Raw genomic sequence first — 18,756 nt, 5'->3', positions numbered from 1 at the left:
GACTGAATAGATAGAAGAGACTTTGATAGTAGATTTTGACATACTTTCCTTCTCTTATGGGCCAGTAAGTGCATTATATATTTTAAAAGCACATTGTAATACTTTGCAACATGGATATCTTGCTTACAAGAGCTGCCAAGCTTCAGCAAAGAGCCTCCATTTAAGATGCTCACTGACAGATTCTGTCACAAGCTACTTATCTTAATTATGTTTACTGTCTCCTCTGTAACTTAACTGCATTATGAAAAGCTTCCTTATCTTTCTGTTAGTAGCAAGCTATCCAGTAATAGCAGACTTGCACGTGGCACTGATGAGTAAGTATCATTTAGGTAAACTAAATATATTTAGTGGCACCTTTCATAGTTGTTAACAAGCTTTATTTAAAGAGCAAGAGCTGAGTGATGAATTTAGGTACGGAGGTGTAGGAGAGTATGGCTGGAAATTTAAGTGAGGAGTCATCTGTAGTGGTAGCTAAGAAGGATCTTCAGTGATGGTAGTGCATATAAAATCCTCCAGAGACCATTCCTTGCACTTCTTGCAGTCAGGAGAGAGAAAATAGCTCTTCCAAAAGGGAGTTCACTGCCCAAGACAGATAGTGGCTTCTGCATCCTACTCCTTGGGACAGTCTCTTTTTCCTGTGTCAGCAATAGATCAAGTTAAAGGGGACAAGCATCACTACACTGAGAATTGCTTTTCTGAATACCTCCCACAGCCTCTCTGAGGGCAACGTTCAAGTGAAATATGTAAGAAGCATTTAGGATATCTAAGAGCTGCCTACTCTCTCTGGGTTTGCTTGGATTCAGAAGAGAGAGGAAACACTGCAGTGAAAATGTGTGGATATGAAATGAAATGGGGAAAAAATGGAATAAAAAAATCTATTTTTCTGAGACTGGCTGTCTTGTCTGTAACATCCTTCTCCATATTGCTGATGTGTCTGAGGGTGTTCAACAGCATCAAAAACTTGGATTATTTAAAAAAAAAAATCTGTAAGGAGTTGAAAATTCATTGTCTGTTTAAAAAGCATAAGCAGAGGGAATGAAAAGGAGGGGACCTGGTGAGTGTGTGTTGATGTTGGAATTGCAGATGTCGATGTAGGGTTGCAGAAAGGGCATCTGTGCATGTCAGGCTTCTGAAAAGGAACATCACCTGAGGTGAGTGAGTGGTGGTTGGTTTAGATGGATATTTGCTAAGAGAAATGGTATAGTGGAGGGTGGTGGTATATTTAACTTGGCTGGATAATACATTCAGTACAACTTTGGTTCCCTCTGTTTTCACATAAACCTTTAATGCTACTTAACATTGCTTGCAATCGTTAGTTGCTTCTTCAATAAATGAAGTGCATCTTTGTGACCCTTTTAGTGCAGATAAATAAATTTCCAGAGTTTTCTATCTGAAACTGGATAATTTCACACTCAACTGTGTTCACATTTCCCAAACAGTTGGAGTCATCGGCGTCATCTGTAATTGGGTAATATCTTTGTCTAAATTAATTTGGTTTTCGGTTTCAAAGAGATACCAAAACAACCATAGTAAAGAAGCCCTCCAGAATCATGTTGGATAACATCTCTGCAATCTGTTCTTTAGTGCTAACTCAGATCTTGTGAAATGTTTTTATGGCACAGTTATTTTTTTCTTTTTTTATTTTAGGATTTTGTTTTAAATGTATGGCTTTTTCTTTAGTTCCAGAGACATTTTTGAAACTGCTCTATTCCTGACCAGTGTGGTCTGTCTGATGGTAGATCAGAATCAGAGATGCAAATGACTTCTATCCAGTAACCTCCTTTTTCCCCAAAGATAAGAACAGCTGCTTGGGCAGTGAACCTCCCTGCGAAAAGCCGAATGTCAACCCCTTTGCCACGGTTTGACAGGGATTTGGCAGCTGCTGCCATCAGTGGGACTTGCAGAGTACGTAGAGGGAAAGACAGGTGAGAAGTACTAACCCCTGGTCCCCAGGGATGTGAAGAACCGGGTGTGCAGGTAGAGGTGAGATATCTGGTAACTGAGGGGAGAACAGACTATGGGGAAGATGCTGCACACTGGGATGTGCTTCCTGTGCTGCTGAAATTGTAAGCATCCAGATTCGAAGAGGGAAAAGAAAAAGAAATCCCAGGTAATGTTAACAGGAAAAGGTAGGTGTACTGTCATGTTGTGGATAGCTTTATATCTCTTGATCTTTCAAAGTAGCTAGAGATTTTATTCCCTGCATCGTGTGACACGCCTGGGGCTTGTGGCCATGTGTTGTTGAAATTAAGGACAAGATTTCTGTAAGATGTCTCTTTTTTACCACAGCGGTGCTGTCACTAAGCAGTTGCTCCCTCTGACATCTGGCTTGTCCATTTAATTCCCACTTTGCTCACAAGCCTGTGCCAGCTGGTGGCCTGACAGGGAGATATTCAGAGGTGAGGCTAATGTGCAGGTTGTGACCTGAACAAATATATTACTGAATGTCTTGAGGACAAAAAAAAATAGATGGAGATGGTCTTTGATACAAAGAACTGTGTTGCTTTGCAGCTGAGGCAGTTGTGTGGTGATGGTACCTCTGGTGGTGAGGATAGATGAGGTAGTCCGCTTAATTAGTAATTTCTCACCAGAAATTCAATATATAGAAAGCAAGAACTAGCTGCTCACATGGATACTTAGACCAAAGAAGTATTATAGTCTGCAAGTCCTAGTCTGCAAGTCCAAATACAACGATAGACCAAATGGCCTTCTCTCTGTAAAAAGCAAAAAAGCAAAAAAAGGAGAAAACAAAGAAAAAAGTAAAATAAAATTTTGATATGGTTGATAGGTGTTGCAACTCTGTCACTGCAAGGTGTATGTGTGGGAAAAATAGAAGAATTTATGCTTTTCATCATTCTAGTCCAAGGAGCTATTAGTTTTCTGTAACCTTCAGAGCAGCAGTAGTATTTCAGCGTTTCAGATGTCCTTTTTCTTCTGTCACATGGCATCCAGGATCAGCTTTACAACCTGCTATTGTCAATGCAAATGACTAGGTACTGTTGCTTCTCGTTTCCTCCCAAAAATGGGTATCCTAAATTTCCTTTCTGAAAAACCACCGTGCTACAAGTAAATATGTTGAAACAGTAGATTTGAAAGGAATAGTTTATACCTGGGGGAACCACTTGGCTCCCCTATTTATTTGGGAGTTATGCTCTGTAGTGTTTCCCAGCTGAAGCAGGTAGACATTTAGAGCATGTGTCACATTCAGGCGTGGAAATAGTTTCTCCAGTAAGATGAGGAAACCAGATTTGGAATAATCCAATTTACCTGGTGGATTTTGTTTGGTTAATTTTCAGTTGGTCAAAAAACACGTGAACTACTTGAGCAAGAGGTGTCTGGGAACAGGTGGCTTCTGTATTTTATCATAACAATTCATAGTTTGAATAAAGGTGTCATTGGAGAAAAACAGACACTGAGGTATCTCCTTACAGCGAATTAGCATTTTGCTTGCACAGCATTTCCTTCAAAGATCAATTTCTTTTAAATTCAAAACTGATCATAAGGATATCATTCATCAGGGTAAGTCTTTGTTATATGGACAAGCAAAAAAAAAAAGGGCCTTATTTTTGTTTGTGGGATGTTCTGTGGGCGGACATGAGAGTAGGAAGCAGCAGTGTCTTCAGGGGTTGTGAGCTCAGGCATTTGATCAGCGTGAAAAGTTATTCGCAGATGTTAAACCTTCAGGCATTCTGCACTCCATGTGTAACTTCTCTGTTAATGAATTTGCCATGATTAGACAATTTCAATTGACCAGAAGGAATAAAAAAAGGGCTACAGTTTCTAGAAAGCTGTTGTTTAATGCTGGTGACTTATGTAGCAGTAGAATTTTCACTATGATGAAAAGCCCTGCATCAGGTTGCAGGGCTGTCAGAGATCTTTTGAGACTAATAGGGAAAATACATAATGAGAGATGAATTGAGTAGCTTAGTTTCTTGAAGGAGCTCAATTTCCTTTTCTTAAAAGAAATTTTCTCCTGTATTACTGCTAAAGCTAGCATTTGAAATACTATTGCAGTATAGCTATTTGGCAGCTTGGCTTGTTCTCATGTTACAAGAATGATGCTAATAATTCCTATTGACTGCTGTGACCTCTGCTGGAGGGAAAAGAGTCCATTTCCTTGTAGCCTTTCTTCTCAGAGCCTGGTAGCATAATCTTAATTTATTTATTTATTACTTGTTTGTTCCCTGCAGCAAATTTCCCTACCTGCCAGGTGGCTGAAGTGATTTGCATACTTTTTGATTTATCATCTCCTATCATAAATGTAGTTCAAAAACAAATATCTGATGAAATTTTTAACCTAATAGGCTTTCAGTTCTATGAGTATGTGCTTTGTACTCATCATAGGGCTTAATTTAACTGTGCCTATGAATGTCTGTCCTAATGTCGAAGTCCACAGCTACATTTCTGTTTGCCCCTTTGCCTCACACTGCATTAAGATTGCATTTGTACAACATGTCATGGTTTGAGTGTCTCAGAGATGTCAACATGTAAGTCTATATTGCATCACCTTTCTGAATATGTACACTGAATCTGCGGTCAGGTCTTGTTAGTGTGAAGTCTGTTGCAGTTCTGCCTCTGTTGGAAACCACTGACAGTGAAGCCATTTCAGAATAACAAATCTTTGGCTTCAGACTGTAAGAATATCCACTAATTAAATATTTCTCATTCTTCAATGCTGCAAATAGTGGCTTACAGTTTGAGTTTATGCTCCAGTTAACTAATTAGATTTCTCTTTAAGAAGATGCATGTTCATGTATCATTGTTTTGGAAACATTAATGGTTTGGGGTTTTGTTGTCTGTTGGGTGGGTTTTTTCTTTTTGTTTGGTTTGGGGTTTGTTGTTGGTTTGTTTGTTTGTTTTTACCTAGAGGACTTTTTGCTGTATCTAAAGCAGACCTGTCACGGCTTCAGATCAAAAACTACCTTTGCTACGATGGCTCTGCCCCAGAAAGGTTGTGGTGTGGAGCAGCAGTGAGCACACCTGTGCCTTGTTTTTGAAGGGATTCCAAGCAGTACATGGTAGCCCCATTGTGCTAAACAACCCAAACTTTTTGAGCTCTGACCCAGAAAGCATGACTCAGAGTTACTTTTGCTTGCTGGCTCTCAGCAGCCTAGGAAGAGCTTACTAGAGGCACACATAGGCCCACGTGATGTTTGTTCTCTTCACATTTGTGGGCAGTGTTGTTGTGTTTTGGTAGTAAAAGCAGCCCCCTCAGATGGGGAAACAGGTCAGCAGAGCGTTAGGTTTTGGGTGAGAGTGGGAGGCTTTCAGGGAGGAGTGTGAGATGGAGTTAGCTGAAGCCTTTGAGTTTCTCTGTGTGCTCCTTTCTTCTGGTGAAATGGCGTCTTTCTGTGCCAGCTTAGCTGCCTGTGGTGAGACAAACACACAAACCAGGTGTTGGAGTCACAGCTGCGACACTGACAGAACAGAAAAGTAGCAATAAGGTCAAGCAATAGGATCCACGTGAAAAATTGTGTGTGTGTGTGTGTGAGAGAGAGAGAGAGAGAGGGAGGGAGGGAGTTCAGGATTTGCTGTTTCTGTCGTGTCTCTGGGGGCTGGAGTGGCACCAAAAGTCAGTGCAGAATGAAGCATGAGGAGGAGAATCCTAAACAGTTAAGTTCTGAGAAAATGGAAGGCATCTGCAGGGCATAAAGGAATTTGGGAGGAATAACGAATGAAAAAGTCTGTATAAGCACAGGTTTTTTCCTTCAGTTTAGCCTGTGTTCTAGCAAACAGCACAGAGGAATCAAAAGCCTCCTTATTACAGAAAGGTAAAATCTGAACTATTGTATTGGGGAAAAAAGAAGATGATTCTGTAAGTGGTGTTAAAAGTCTGTCTCTTGCCATTTGATTATTTAAAGCTGGAAATCCTCATCCTGTAGTATCTTCTTAGACTCTTGCTGTTCAGAGCTATGTCTACGTCTCCATCTTCTTTTGTTCCTTGCCAGGCAGATTTTACCAGGCTTGCTTCTTCATGTCTAAGCTATTGAAGCTTAGTGAAGAAATGCAGCTTGAACTTTTGGAGACTACCATGATGTTGCACTTGGAGAAGAATCTACAGACCCAGAGACTGTGGTTCTCATCTTTATTTGCAGACAAGAATTAATTATAAAAAACTTTTATGCTGTTGAAATTAAAGTTAGAAAAGCAATCTCCAAAACCGGAAACAAATTTAACAGTAGAAAAACCCCCAACTAATAGATTTTGAAAAATAGATAAGTCTTAAAACCCCAAACAGTTTCAGTTGCTTTTTTAAAAAAGCTTTTCTTCTATAAAACCTTTATCCTTCTTCCAGGGCATGGTGATATTTGAAGACAGTGATATTTACATAGTAAAGCGGCAGTTATTTCCTTTTCCTCTAAAATTGATTTAATTAATATTTCTATTGTCTGACAGAAAAGTCTGCCTGCCTGCTTGAAATCTCCTCATCTCTTCTTAAAAGCTTCTGAAGACCTTGTGACAAAAGGCAGTCTTTTAAGAATCATACCTACCACTTATAGATTATAAAATTCATTCTACCATGAACTTCAGTAGAACATAAGGAATACAATGGTTGTTGAAGTTAGAATGGTGATGCTTAAAATACATCACCACCATCACTTTTTTGGGGAGTGGGGTTCTTCCTGTCAGCCTATCTCCAACATGCATATTGAGACAGCATTCCATGTAAAGTATTTATTCTTTCATACTCATTGGAGTACTACTTCTTATGTAGAAATCTGAAATGCCACTGCATGGAGGAGTCCTTATGGCATCCATGAACAGATTGTGGTAGCATTTCTGTTGCTAGTGAAACACTGAAATGCTGGTGGATGCAGAAGCAGAAGGATGTGGATCACCCATTCTTAGTGTGATACTAAAATATCTAGATGGCAACCATTATGAGTTTAGTAGTGCCAGCCGTGCAACTTTAAAGCATCTTTTAAGAGCAATTTTTTTTTAAATATTATTTGCAGTATTTTCTGTTGGCGTGTTGTGATGTTACAGACCCAAGTATGCAATCATCAAGACTAGTGCTGCTCGCTTTTCTCCAAACTACACCTCTATTGGAACACTCCTAGAAAGATAGGAGAACTTTCTTCTTGATGGGGAAGGACTGAATTTCTGCTTAATCACTGCAATATTCCTTAGTTTGTGTTTGAAGAAGTATTTCCATAGGTCCCCTCTCACACCAAGCAGTCATGTATGACTTCCAAAGATGTTTGTGTACTTCCAGAATGAAGGGATAACGTTTCTGACATTTAGTTGTATAGTTTGTGTAGATTGGTTTGTGTGGGGTTTTTTTATTTGTTTTTTTATGTTTTTCTTCCCCCCCCCCCCCCCCCCCCCCCCCCCCCCCCCGTTTTAAGGTACAGTTGGAAAGAATGAAGCCTCATTTGCTCTGGTTCACCTGCCAAAAATGTTTTAGTTGAAGGCTTTCTTCTCTAGAGGATAGGGGGAAGGTTAGGGATAAAGCCTGATTGTTTAGTAACTTTCTGCCTATTAATCAGTAGAAGTCAATTCCCTTTTTAAAGAAAACAGCAATAATTTATTTCATCATTTTTACAGTAGGTTCCATTTAAACTAACCTCACTTACCACTCCCCTCCAGGAAAGCGGGCCTGAAAGATAGATTTACCTATCCCTTCTTTAAACACGTCTTCTGCAATCTAGACAACTAAGTTTAATGTTTACAACTCAAGTGTTGCTATGGCTTTGAGTGAACTGGTACTGAACATTCAGTTTCTGGTTAGGTACCATTGCTTAGGGCAGGCAATTTAACCTCTTCCAAGACTGAACGGTGGGTTGCAGTTTGACAAGTAGACTTGTCAGGAATAAAGTGTTTTATGTCCAGCTTCTGAGGCAATGACAGGTTGATTTCTGTTCTCCCCCTTACCCTATAGTGCATTAAATAATGTACCATTGCCTTCCATTCCTCATAATATTATTTTCTGGCTTTGGCAACAGAAAGGCCTTTTGTACTGATTTTTAAAGGAGTGTCTGACTTGTTAGTTAGCTTAGTGGCATCTGTTAAAACCAAGTCTCAGTCATTGACTAGCAATAACCAAAATGTCAAAAATTGTTACTCTGAACCTTCAGCTCTTAGCTAGGACTTCACCAAGCATGACATATGTAATAATGAGTGCTGAAGGAAAAAGTAATTAGTGATTCTTGGTTTTTATCTATGAGAATGATTGCATGGAGCAACCTGACTTGAAACTGCAGGCTTTCATTTCTGTTTTTATTAATACTGTTTGGTGTTTTCTTTACATTATCTAAATCATAGCTGTTGAGGGGGGAAAAATCAATATAATTTGCTTGTATTTCATTAGTTGCCTAAATCCCACAAATGCTTATATTAGATTTGTTTCTATTATGTTACAGCTAAAATGCAAATCAGTAGATTTGACTAGAGCTTTTTTGTTTTTCATTTTTGTTCTTCATTTTACTATAAGTTATATCTTGGATGAAATCCCCTTTAAGGATTGTGGAAGATGTTAATTTTCCATATAATGGGCTGTCTAACCATTTAAGCTTGGTAGTGGGTAGTATTAAATTAATTTTTTTAATATTTCTAATGTGGGGAAAATATGGGGAAAAAACTCTGTAAAACTAGAGTTTCAACTTTATGGTAGCAAATCTGCAATAACTTTTTAATGCTGTTGAGCCATTTATATTTTCTGTTGATGGAACTGAGTAATAGATACAACTGTCCAACCCTAAGACTTGGAATTTTAGCACCTGCTTCATCTTCTGTGTTTAGGCATAAAACAAATTCTGATTCTTTTTATAGCAGCATATTGGAACACGGGGGTTAGAGAAAATCATGTGCTGTGGAGACATCCTGTATCTTTCCTCCATGATACAGAAACAAAAAGGGCATATTCTGACTGTATGGTCTCAATAGTGCCAACCAGGAATGGAGAAGGAAATCAGATGATATTAATGGTCGATGGATGAAATAAAGACATGAACTGGAAACTGGGATTTAGCAAAACTAGTTTGCTGATATGGAGGACATATGCATGTGTAGGGGTGACTTCTTAGCCTGGTTTCCAAAGGAAAAAAAAAAAGGTTATATAACTTTGTTGCCTGTTTCTGTGCCTGTCACACATTTTAACTCACTGTCGAATGTATTTCAAGCTGGCCAGATGGGTGGTGATCTCAGTGGTCCTAAAATAGTCTACCACAGCCTTTAGCCAAGAGGACCTATGATCCCTTCCCCAGCACTTGTCTTTGACCCACTCGGGAAGCAGAGGGGCAGTAGGCGCTTGCCTGTGGCCCCAGGCAGCTGCCATGTGGCTGGCCAGCCGGTGCCCATGCGGGGCTGGATTAGCCCCAGGTTGCAGTGCTTGCACTCTCTCTCTCTCTTTCTCTCTCTCTCTCTCCCAGCTATCAGATCAAATTAACCTTGGTAGGTGACCCCTACCAGTTATTAAGTACTGGACTGGGGAGAGGTTGGCAGATGCACACGCAGAAGGTTCTGCCTCTGTGGCTCTTTGCCTGGGCTTCATCAGCAGAGGAATATGGATGATCTCTTCTAGTGGGGGGACTGCAGGCTGGACACCTCGCATCACTGATTCAGACCCATCCTATGAAGATGCCATGACAAGTGTTACTGGTTTGTGACTTCACCCCCTATGGGACAGGGCCTGTTGTTTGCTAGCCAGATTGGTCATCTGGGGAGGGCTGCTGCTTGACTGGAGCCTGGATCCATAGTGTTGCAGAAAGGCTGCCACAGCTTATCTGGCTTTCTGACTGCTTCCTTGGCAGCTCATCTAGACAGCCATAAGTGAAGCAGCCAGGAAAAGCTTTCAGCAGATTGAAGGTGACTGTAGGCCTCTAGGGCCAGAGGTAAGAAGGACAGGTGTCTGTATGGCAGACTTCTCAGTCTTCCCATGTAAAGTTTGATTTTAATATGAAAACTTACTGAGAGCTCAGGAAAAAAAAATCCTATTGTGCAAGAAGATTGAGCTTTTAAATAAGATCCACTTGACAAGTAACTGTTTTGGTAACTTAAACTCAGAAAGGTGCCATGCAAAAGGTGGAGTGTACTGAAACAAGGACAGGTAACAGTGGGGGAATACAAAATCATAGCTTGGTCACATAGTCAAAATTATTAAGGCCAGTTAGAGCCAAAACTAGCTAAAATAATAATAAGAGATTCTTAAACTAGCTTGATAGCAATGGGAGGTTTGGGGAAGGTGTAAATTCATGAATGGATACAAGGAACAATCTAGTATATGATGATACAGAAAAACAAAAGCACTACATGCTTCAGGAAAAGCCTGTTCCCCTACCTCTCTATATGCCAGGATTTTTTGAGAGGCACAGCCAACATCTAAAGAGCAACAAGTTAGTGGCTGCTTGGAGAAGCTATGTCCAGAAGAATGGGATTGGATGGGAGCTGCTGAGGGTACTGAAAGAGCTGGAAGATATGAGACCGCTACAAAAAGCCTGCAGCTGGGGGAGGTCTCCAGTGAAAGAGAAAAGGTTGATGTTTAATCCATCTCTAAGAAAGACAAGAAGGAGCATCTGGCAACTGTGGGCCACTCAGCTTCATCTGGAAAGGTCATGGAGTATATTCTCATTTCCAAACACATAAAGAGCAAGAAGACAACCATAATCAGTCAGTATGGATTTAGCAAGGGCAAATTGTTCTTTACTCACCTTATTGCTGCTTTGGCTCAAATGACTTGCTGTAGGGGTGAGGGCAAGCAGTAGATCCCTTGAATTCAGTGATGCTTTTGTCACTGTCTTCCATAGGTGTTTCGTTTGGAAGCTGAAGTAGTATGGGCTAGGCAAGTGGAATTTTAGATGGGTTGAAAATTAGCTGTTGAAAGGTTCATGGTGCTTTACATCCAATTGGTGGTCTTTAACAAGCAGGGTACTCTAGGAAATGATGCCAGGGCTGACACTGTCAGAGTTTTCATCAACAACCTGGGTCATGAAGCAAGAGGCGCTTTTTGCATATCTGCAGATATGCTAAATTACATTGTTTGACATTCTAAGTGGTAGTTTCAATCCAGAGGGAGCACTGGTGCAAATGAAACCCTTGTTATGTTGAATTGAGCGAGAACCTTAAATGTGCTGTCACTGCAAATAAGGTAAATAAGGCACTGGGTTGCACTAGTAGTTGCCCCTCAAGGATAGTTTTTATCCCCTCTATTTAGTATCTTTGAGGCTATCTGGAATACTCCATTTGATTTTGGAGGCACTGAACTCGAAAAGATAGATTGAAGGGTTGAAGAAAGACCATTCAGAGGTCTAGCAGATGGTGAGGAACTTAAGGAATGTGGGTGTGAGGGAGAGTCTGATAGAGTTGAGCTTGCATAGTCTAGAAAAGAGGAATCTGAAGAACAGTCCAGTCGCATCCTAAAACTTCTTTAAGGGCATTTACAAGGATCTTAAAGCAGATTTCTGGCAAAAAGAGAGATGTAATGGCACAAATTTTAACTTGGGTTTGAACAGTAGGAAGAAACTTTTTTCTGCAGGGACAATGCTGCCCTGGAAGAGTTTGCCCACGGAAGTGGTTTAATTTCTGTCCTCAGAGGAATTTTAAACTCATTTGGACAGAGCCGTGGCTGACTTCATCTGCTGTTAGCAAGTTTCCACCTGGATAGAAGTTTGTCCCATAGTCACTGCTACCACTTAAACTGAAATAAAGTAGATCAGTATTTTTGCATCTGAGCTATAATTTTAAAAGTTTACATTTACTATTTAATTGGAGACGTGGATACTTTTAACCCAGCTGGTTTGAAAAACTAAGTGTTGCCCATGTGTTCTGAGTTAATCTCTTCTCTTCTGTCAGCATAGATTAGATAAGGCTCCAAAGTCCTGAAAGAGTGCCCCATTTGATAAGTACTGTCCATATTCAGGGAACTTGATGAAAGCATATGTAATTCCAAGGTTGACTGCCTCTCACTGTGCTACTGCTTAGTCTTACAGTCTGCTGTAAAGAGAGCATTTTGGGTTCAGTTGAATGATGGTCAATAGTGGTATTTTTATATACTTTATCTTTGGGAGACTAAGGAGATAGTCTAAAAGTCTCTATCATTGTCTTTTTGTCCTCATTCATGTTTTGGATCTGTCTGCACAGAGCACTCTGTGTGTGTGTGGTTGCATGCTAGTAATCAAATTTTTAGTGCTCTGCTTATTTTTCTTTCTAACTCGTCATACTTTACAGAAAGGAGTTTTTGTGTACAAGAAATGATTATGCCAGTATAATGTGAGATTGTATAAAAGAGATTTTCCCTGTAAAAGATTAAACAAACTGCAGAACTTCCTACCAGTTTAGCAGACTTCTCATTTAATCTCATCACGATGCATGAAGGTTGTTTACTGCGATAGCTTTTATTAGCGGTTATGCAAATTTTGTGTTAAATCCCATCAGTAATAATCAAGGTTTTATTAGCTAGGCAGTTACATTGCTTGGAATTTTCTGAAGCCGTGTTTAATAGCTGGGGAGTGAGGAGTGTCTGAAATACTCATTTTAAGGTATGCCTAAACTGTAGTCGCACCTTTTAAAATACCACTGAACTAGTTAGCTTGGTTGACAATAATAATACAGTTGGTTCAAAGTCATATGCTGGTATCATTTATTGGTTATTGTTACTGTAGGGGTTACACAAGTACTACATAAGGAGTACATAAATGATGTACTCATGTGGTAGGCAGGTTGTATGAGCTCTGCATGTGTAGTTTATGCACCTGCACTGGGAGGTGTGATGAGTATGCACTGACCAGGTGCACTCTGTATCTCCATAATTAACTTGGGGACTTGGGGAAAGTTTTTTTTCTCTTGGTCTTTGCTTCCAGAATGCTGAAATGTGAAATACAGGCATACACCATTCACAGGTGGTTTTGCTGTACCAGCCATCCTTGCACCACAAGACTGAAGCTGTGCCTGTCTGGGGTGTATTTCTATCTTGGGTGTATCTGTATGAAGTGCAGTTACCCTTTTGAATGCAGGATAGATATTCCTAAAATGGACTCAGGATCTGACTTAAAAGTTAACTAGAAATTATAAATCTATGTGTTTAGGTGTATCATTGGTGCATGTCTGAAGTCCAAAACAGCTGCAAAATTTGATGTTTTAAATTATCTCTGTTTATTTTTTGAGCTGTATCCCTAATGGGAGAACTTTTAATGCAGACATGGCAACTAAGACTGCGTGTTGCTAATATTCATGATTACTCTGCTTCTGTTACCAAGAAGACTGACAGCTAATACCTATTTCAGTAGTGATTTGTGTAATTTTGGTGTAATGTCTTTATGAATCAACTTATTTTGCAAAGCTAAAAATTGTCAGATAACAGTGGTTCTGATTTGCAATGGCTTCTTTTTAATTGATGTGCTTGTTTTTGTGGAAGCTGAAGGAGAGCACTGTCAAGTTTGAAAATTAGGGTTATCAATCGTCTGCAGAAGCCCTTTCTGAAAAGCTGGTGGTTTTGTTTTTTTTTTTTTTTTCAATTGTTTATATTTCAGATATAAACCAAAACTAAAACATTATGTGGTCTAGTATCAAACTCAAATTGATTATCTAAACAATTGTCTGTTGAATATTTTTGCATAAATGTAGCAATGGTTCCTACAACAACTTGCAAGAAAGTTGCAAGACACGCTACACTTGATGACTACCTGGATTGAGGAAAGAAAAGATGTAATTTGATTTTAAGCTTAGTTTTCTGTGTAGAAATCCTCCTGAAAGATAAGTTGGTTTTCTGCTTTTCCTCTTCAATTTAACCATCCTATTGTAAGTCATAAATAAGATACAGTAAATGTTATAAATGTCTAAGTCACTAAGGATCTTAAATGTTATTGGCTTTGGCAAGAAATTTAATATGTGATCTTCTGCTACATTAAGTTGTTTGTCTGTTGGTGTATGATGATTTTACTTGTGTAACATGAAATAGTTTGTGTTATTTCTGTGAACCTAGGGTCAGTGCTTTAGCTTCAGATGTATGTAGCTGCTTTCAGTTTTCAGAAAAAAATCGGGATTACTGTGAGTTTGAGGCTAATGATTTCAAACATCCAAATTTGCAGATGAATAATCTGGAATGGTGTAGTCCATCTTGTTTTCATGTTCTGGTTGTATTTTATATTTTTTAAGCGACATTCCAGTTTCAGCACTTTTCTTGTGTAGTTATTTGATGTTATAGTCTTACAAACGTAACAAATCTACATAATATTAATAATTAAGTGCTCACTTAGTGAGATCTTTATGCATAACATCAGCTTTTGCAGCTCTCATGGTTTGTTATCCTCAGGTTTAGTTGCACGTCTCAGAAGGTTCACAGGATTGGCAGCACTATACAGCCAGAGTGCACAGAATATCATTTTGTTTTCACTTGTACTTGTTATCTTGCCTGGCATTGTACCTGAGTGCCTGCCAAGGTAAATTAACTGTAGTGAAGTCCATAGTAGCGACTGACTTTGAACCTTCTCCTACTCCTACAATGACTTTTATTTTGATGAATATTGTCGTAATTTTGAACATAAATATCATATCAATTTGAAATTGGAGATATGTAGAAGATGGCCACTGCATACAGTAGAATGTGTGAAGTTCAGACCTTTCTATACCAAACACTGGAGTAGAACTGCCTGTTCTCTGCAAAAGGAATGATGAGTTTTAGCAAATACAGAATTACTTTCTGCTTTTATTCCTGCCCACAGAAGGGTTTGGAACTAGATGTTCTTTAAGGTCCTTTCCAACCCAAACCATTTTATGATTCTGTGATTTTCCTCAGTTCATGTCCTTTTTCATATGTGTTCCCACGTTTGAAACTGGAGTCTTAACTCTGACTCATTTTACTGGGTAGAGGATGATTGTCATCCTGGGGGTGCCTCGTGGCTTTATTTTCCCAATTTTTACTGAATGAAGAGCAGGGCTGTAAGAAGCAACAGTCTTTGAAAACAACTCAGACAAGATCCAGAGGATAAGAATGCAGAGATGGAAACAACAGCTTTTAAGCACACAAGAGGAGCTGGGTTGTTGCATGAGGACTTCTACAAGCCAGCAATACAAAAACCCATATTCATACTTCCCTGTCTCTTCCATGGGTTACACGCATCAGCATTATCTGAGTTAGCAGTTCTTACTAATGCTACCTAATATTGCGTGCACCTATGCAGAAATTCATACATTGATGTAGCTTGTAAGTCTTAAGAGTTGGACTTGATGATCCTTGTGGGTCCCTTCTGACTAAGAATGTTCTGTAATCCTGTGGTAATATTAAAATACTGTTTAGAATACATATAAAAATACTGTTTACTATTTAAACTGTTTAGAAAATAGCTTTTTCCCCCCATGCAGCAGGGTGCAGAAGGTATCTGTTTGGTCTTGTCTGGTCTAGTTTAGATGTTTTACCTTTCCTTCATTATTCTGTGTGAGTATGGAAATAAACTAATTATTTCAGTGAACTAATTCTGACTAAATCCTGCGATGCAGAACAGCATGTGAAATTGCTTGTGCCCTTCTATTACTCAGACCTGCAAGAGAAAAGGGAAAAAAAAGAGCACATATATCATGGATTATAATTTGCTTCAGGCATTCTCTGACCTCCTGTATTATGATTTGGCAGTTACATAAAAAAATTAAAAGCTATTTGGATTCTTACCAAATACATTTCATAAAAATAGAAAATACAAGTAATTCATATTGTAGAATAGCTTTAGATGGATGATTATTCTGAAGATTTTAATAGTCCAATAAGAACCTAATCTAATTGCATGTTGAAATGAAGTTAAATATTTTCAAAATAGATTAGAGAAAGGGAATTGCATCTTGGAAGTGTGGTACAATACCCTTCTTTCGCACACATTTAAAACCTATATAATTTTGACTAAACGAACACGTTCCAAAGGAAATAAGTATAACCAAATGATGATGATATCCATGTTACCCACTTAACAAGAGGATCACTGACTACAATGCAATGTCTTATCATGTAAGATATGTAGCCATGAGAGCCAATTACCTCTTTGTTTCCCAGTTACGGCCTCTGCAAGACATCTGATGGGGTCAAGGCAAGTCCTGATCAAGTTGAAAGAGCACCTAACTGTACCAAGGGCTCAGGGCTACATTTGGGACAGTTGCATGAACATTAGTTTGTTTCTGTGAGCTCAAAGTGTGAGGCTGGAGTCAGTAAGGAAAATTATCCCAGAGTTCCTTTTGTAGTTGATGGAGACTCCAAAGCAATTTGGTGCCTGTGAAGCAGACCCCAAAGGAGAGAGGGCTGCAAGAGCTGTCAGGGATTAGTCCCATCATCCCTTCAGATCCTAAATGAAGAAGATTGGAAGCAGCAATTCAGGCCAGAGCTTTTTGGTGACAAAGATACGTCTTAGATACAGCATCTGACTTACAGATGGGTGTGACCTCCTTGATCTTGTCACTTCTTTGGCAATTTTAGATCAGTACCGGAAGCCCACACTTCTGATCTTGGTGGGGGAACACACCCTGGCCACCCTTGGTGGCCATTCTGCATGTATCTATTTAAATCTATTATTTAAATGTACTATTTGTATTAGGTAGTGAGCTCTACAACTAAAAAGGGACTAAATGAGATGCTCTAAGGTAGAATGCAGAATTAGGTGCTTTACAGCCATCAAGTATATTACCCTTTCCACATATCTTTAAGTATAATCATAAATAAATATCAATGCCCATCAAGAACTGAGTTCTCCAAGATTTTATTTTAAATAGGGAAAAAAACAGCTTTTCTCCCATCTGAGTATAAGTACAGGCTAGTACAAGGCTGGGGGAGAAACTATGGAAAGAGTGAGTGCAATCTTCCCCCTGCTTTTGTATAACACTCTCCTGATCCTTTGCTTCTGATTTAATTTTGTGTTATTACACTTTGGATAGCATGTTGTAGTTTACGCAGTGGGAATAAAAACCTGTTTTGTTCTGTGGCTGAATAGGCCTAAGGGTGTGCTTTGATGAGGTGCTGAAAACAGCTGATCCACATACAGTGGGATGCAGGTATGGTCTCCTCCCCCAGCAGTGGAGCTGGTTTGATGCTTTCTTGCTCATTGCTGGCTGAGCACCCAAAGTACCATCAACACCACAGGACTTTTGATGAATGAATTTATGAACTCCTCTGATATCCATATTCCAAAGGTGCCATGAAAAGAATTGCTGAAATGGAGTGTATGCATTTCAGGCAGGGAGATGAGAGGGCAGGAAGGGCGACTGGAATAGTTCTTTTCAGGTGCCCAAACTTTTGCATTAAAAACCTGGTAATTTAAAAAATCCATAACCCTGATGGATAGGTTAAATGCACTGTATTACCATGTTCTTTAAATACTAAGATAAGAAATAGCCTGTGCTCTATGCTTTATGCATACTTTTTCAAAATACTGCTTAGAGAGAAACATGTTTTTCTGAAAATTTACTTTTTGTTGTTTGTTTTTCTTACCTCTATCCTGGAAAATAAAATGGGATCAAGAACACAGTTGACTTCCTTTTAATTTTTTCTTTTTCCATTTTAGCAGTGTTCTAAGCTTTCGGCTATTAAAATGACAACTGTAGCCCAAGAACCTAGAGAAAAAAAAAAGAGCAAAATGGTGGGGGAGAAGAAAGAGGAAACTTTTCTTTGCTTTATGTGACCAAAGGAAAAATACAACTTTCTACTTTTCAGTGCTTAACTGAAAGCTTTTCTGAAAGCTGCCTGTGTAGGATCTACCTTTTTCTTTAAAGTTACAAAAAATTAATATGAGGGAATGAGATGGAAGATTCAAAGAGTATCTTCCAGACTGTGATTTTGTACCTTCATCTAAATTTTGAGTTATGTATTTGTAAGGTTTATATTACTAAGAGGTTTTTATGTTTGCTTCAGTTAGGTCCTTTCTAAAAAAACCAGTAAAATAGATGAACTTTCCTGAGTTAGTAATATTTTTGGGAGGGTACCTTTCTGCATGCAAGTTGTATAATGAGAGTTGCTGGTGTCACCATGAAGGTACATTTTATCATCGATCTACACAAATTAAGAAATCCATTAACTTTACTGTGCTTTACTGATAGTCTGTTACTTCTATTTGACATATACCAAAGGTATTGCAACAGGTGTATTAATGTAGCAAAATTATTTTATTAATACTAATTTTAAAAAAATGTTTTCATATGAGCTGTCAAAGACTGTCATTAGTCTTAGTATTGAGATACTCTAGTCTCTGTATTACATATTAGTCCATTTTCATGTTTTGATTTACCTCTACAGAAGAATTAGTGATTAAATCTAATACATTTTATTAAGTAATAAGGAGTCAGAGTATGTCGGTGTAGAAAAAAATGCAACTTTTGTGGTTTCAGTTTTATTAAAGAAATAAGATACCACAGTTAGCCTACATGCACTTAAATTGTGTGTTGTCAAAACTGCTTTTATTCTTTTCCCACACCTTCATGAAGAGCAAACTCATTTTGCCAAAATTTAAGGTTAAAAGTTCAGTTTGGGCTAGCTCTTTATTAGTTTTAATGGTGCATATCATCTTTGGCATTACTTGTGTTAGAAATTTTCTTCCTCCCTCCTGCTGCAGGTAGTGAAAGAACTACTTTAAAGGGCAGTTGTTTGCCTCCTGCCCAGCATGTGTGCTGGTAGGAAACCTTGTACGTGCACTACTCAACACAGTAGTGTCTGCTTCAGCACTCAGCTGCTAGCCCCTTGGTGACTCTATTTTATTTCACAATTCAGAAGCACACATTTTTAGTGGGGCTTTCAGTGATGACCGAGATGTCTGTTCTGACATAGGAGAGGCACCTGAGGAGACTGGTTTC

At 38.9% G+C, this 18,756-nt stretch overlaps 1 protein-coding gene across 4 annotated transcripts in view; it reads left to right on the top strand.

Moving 5' to 3' along the window:
• The window catches only part of FRMPD4 (FERM and PDZ domain containing 4), a 298,941-nt gene that overhangs the window by 125,210 nt on the left and 154,975 nt on the right, over nucleotides 1-18,756 (top strand). Inside the window, exon 1 of one of the 4 annotated variants that reach the window (XM_029964813.1) lies at nucleotides 9,613-9,833. The exons of the other annotated variants lie outside the window; for them this stretch is intronic. The gene's annotated coding sequence lies outside the window, so the exon portion shown is untranslated. Of the gene's footprint in view, nucleotides 1-9,612; nucleotides 9,834-18,756 lie in introns of those variants that run through there. 4 annotated transcript variants of the gene reach the window in all.

This window comes from Manacus vitellinus, unplaced genomic scaffold (genome assembly GCF_001715985.3).
Source record: "Manacus vitellinus isolate BGI_N305 unplaced genomic scaffold, ASM171598v3 scaffold_7_pilon, whole genome shotgun sequence".
In the NCBI taxonomy this organism is placed as follows: Eukaryota; Metazoa; Chordata; class Aves; order Passeriformes; family Pipridae; genus Manacus; species Manacus vitellinus.
This window is presented reverse-complemented; position numbering and strand designations above follow the sequence as displayed.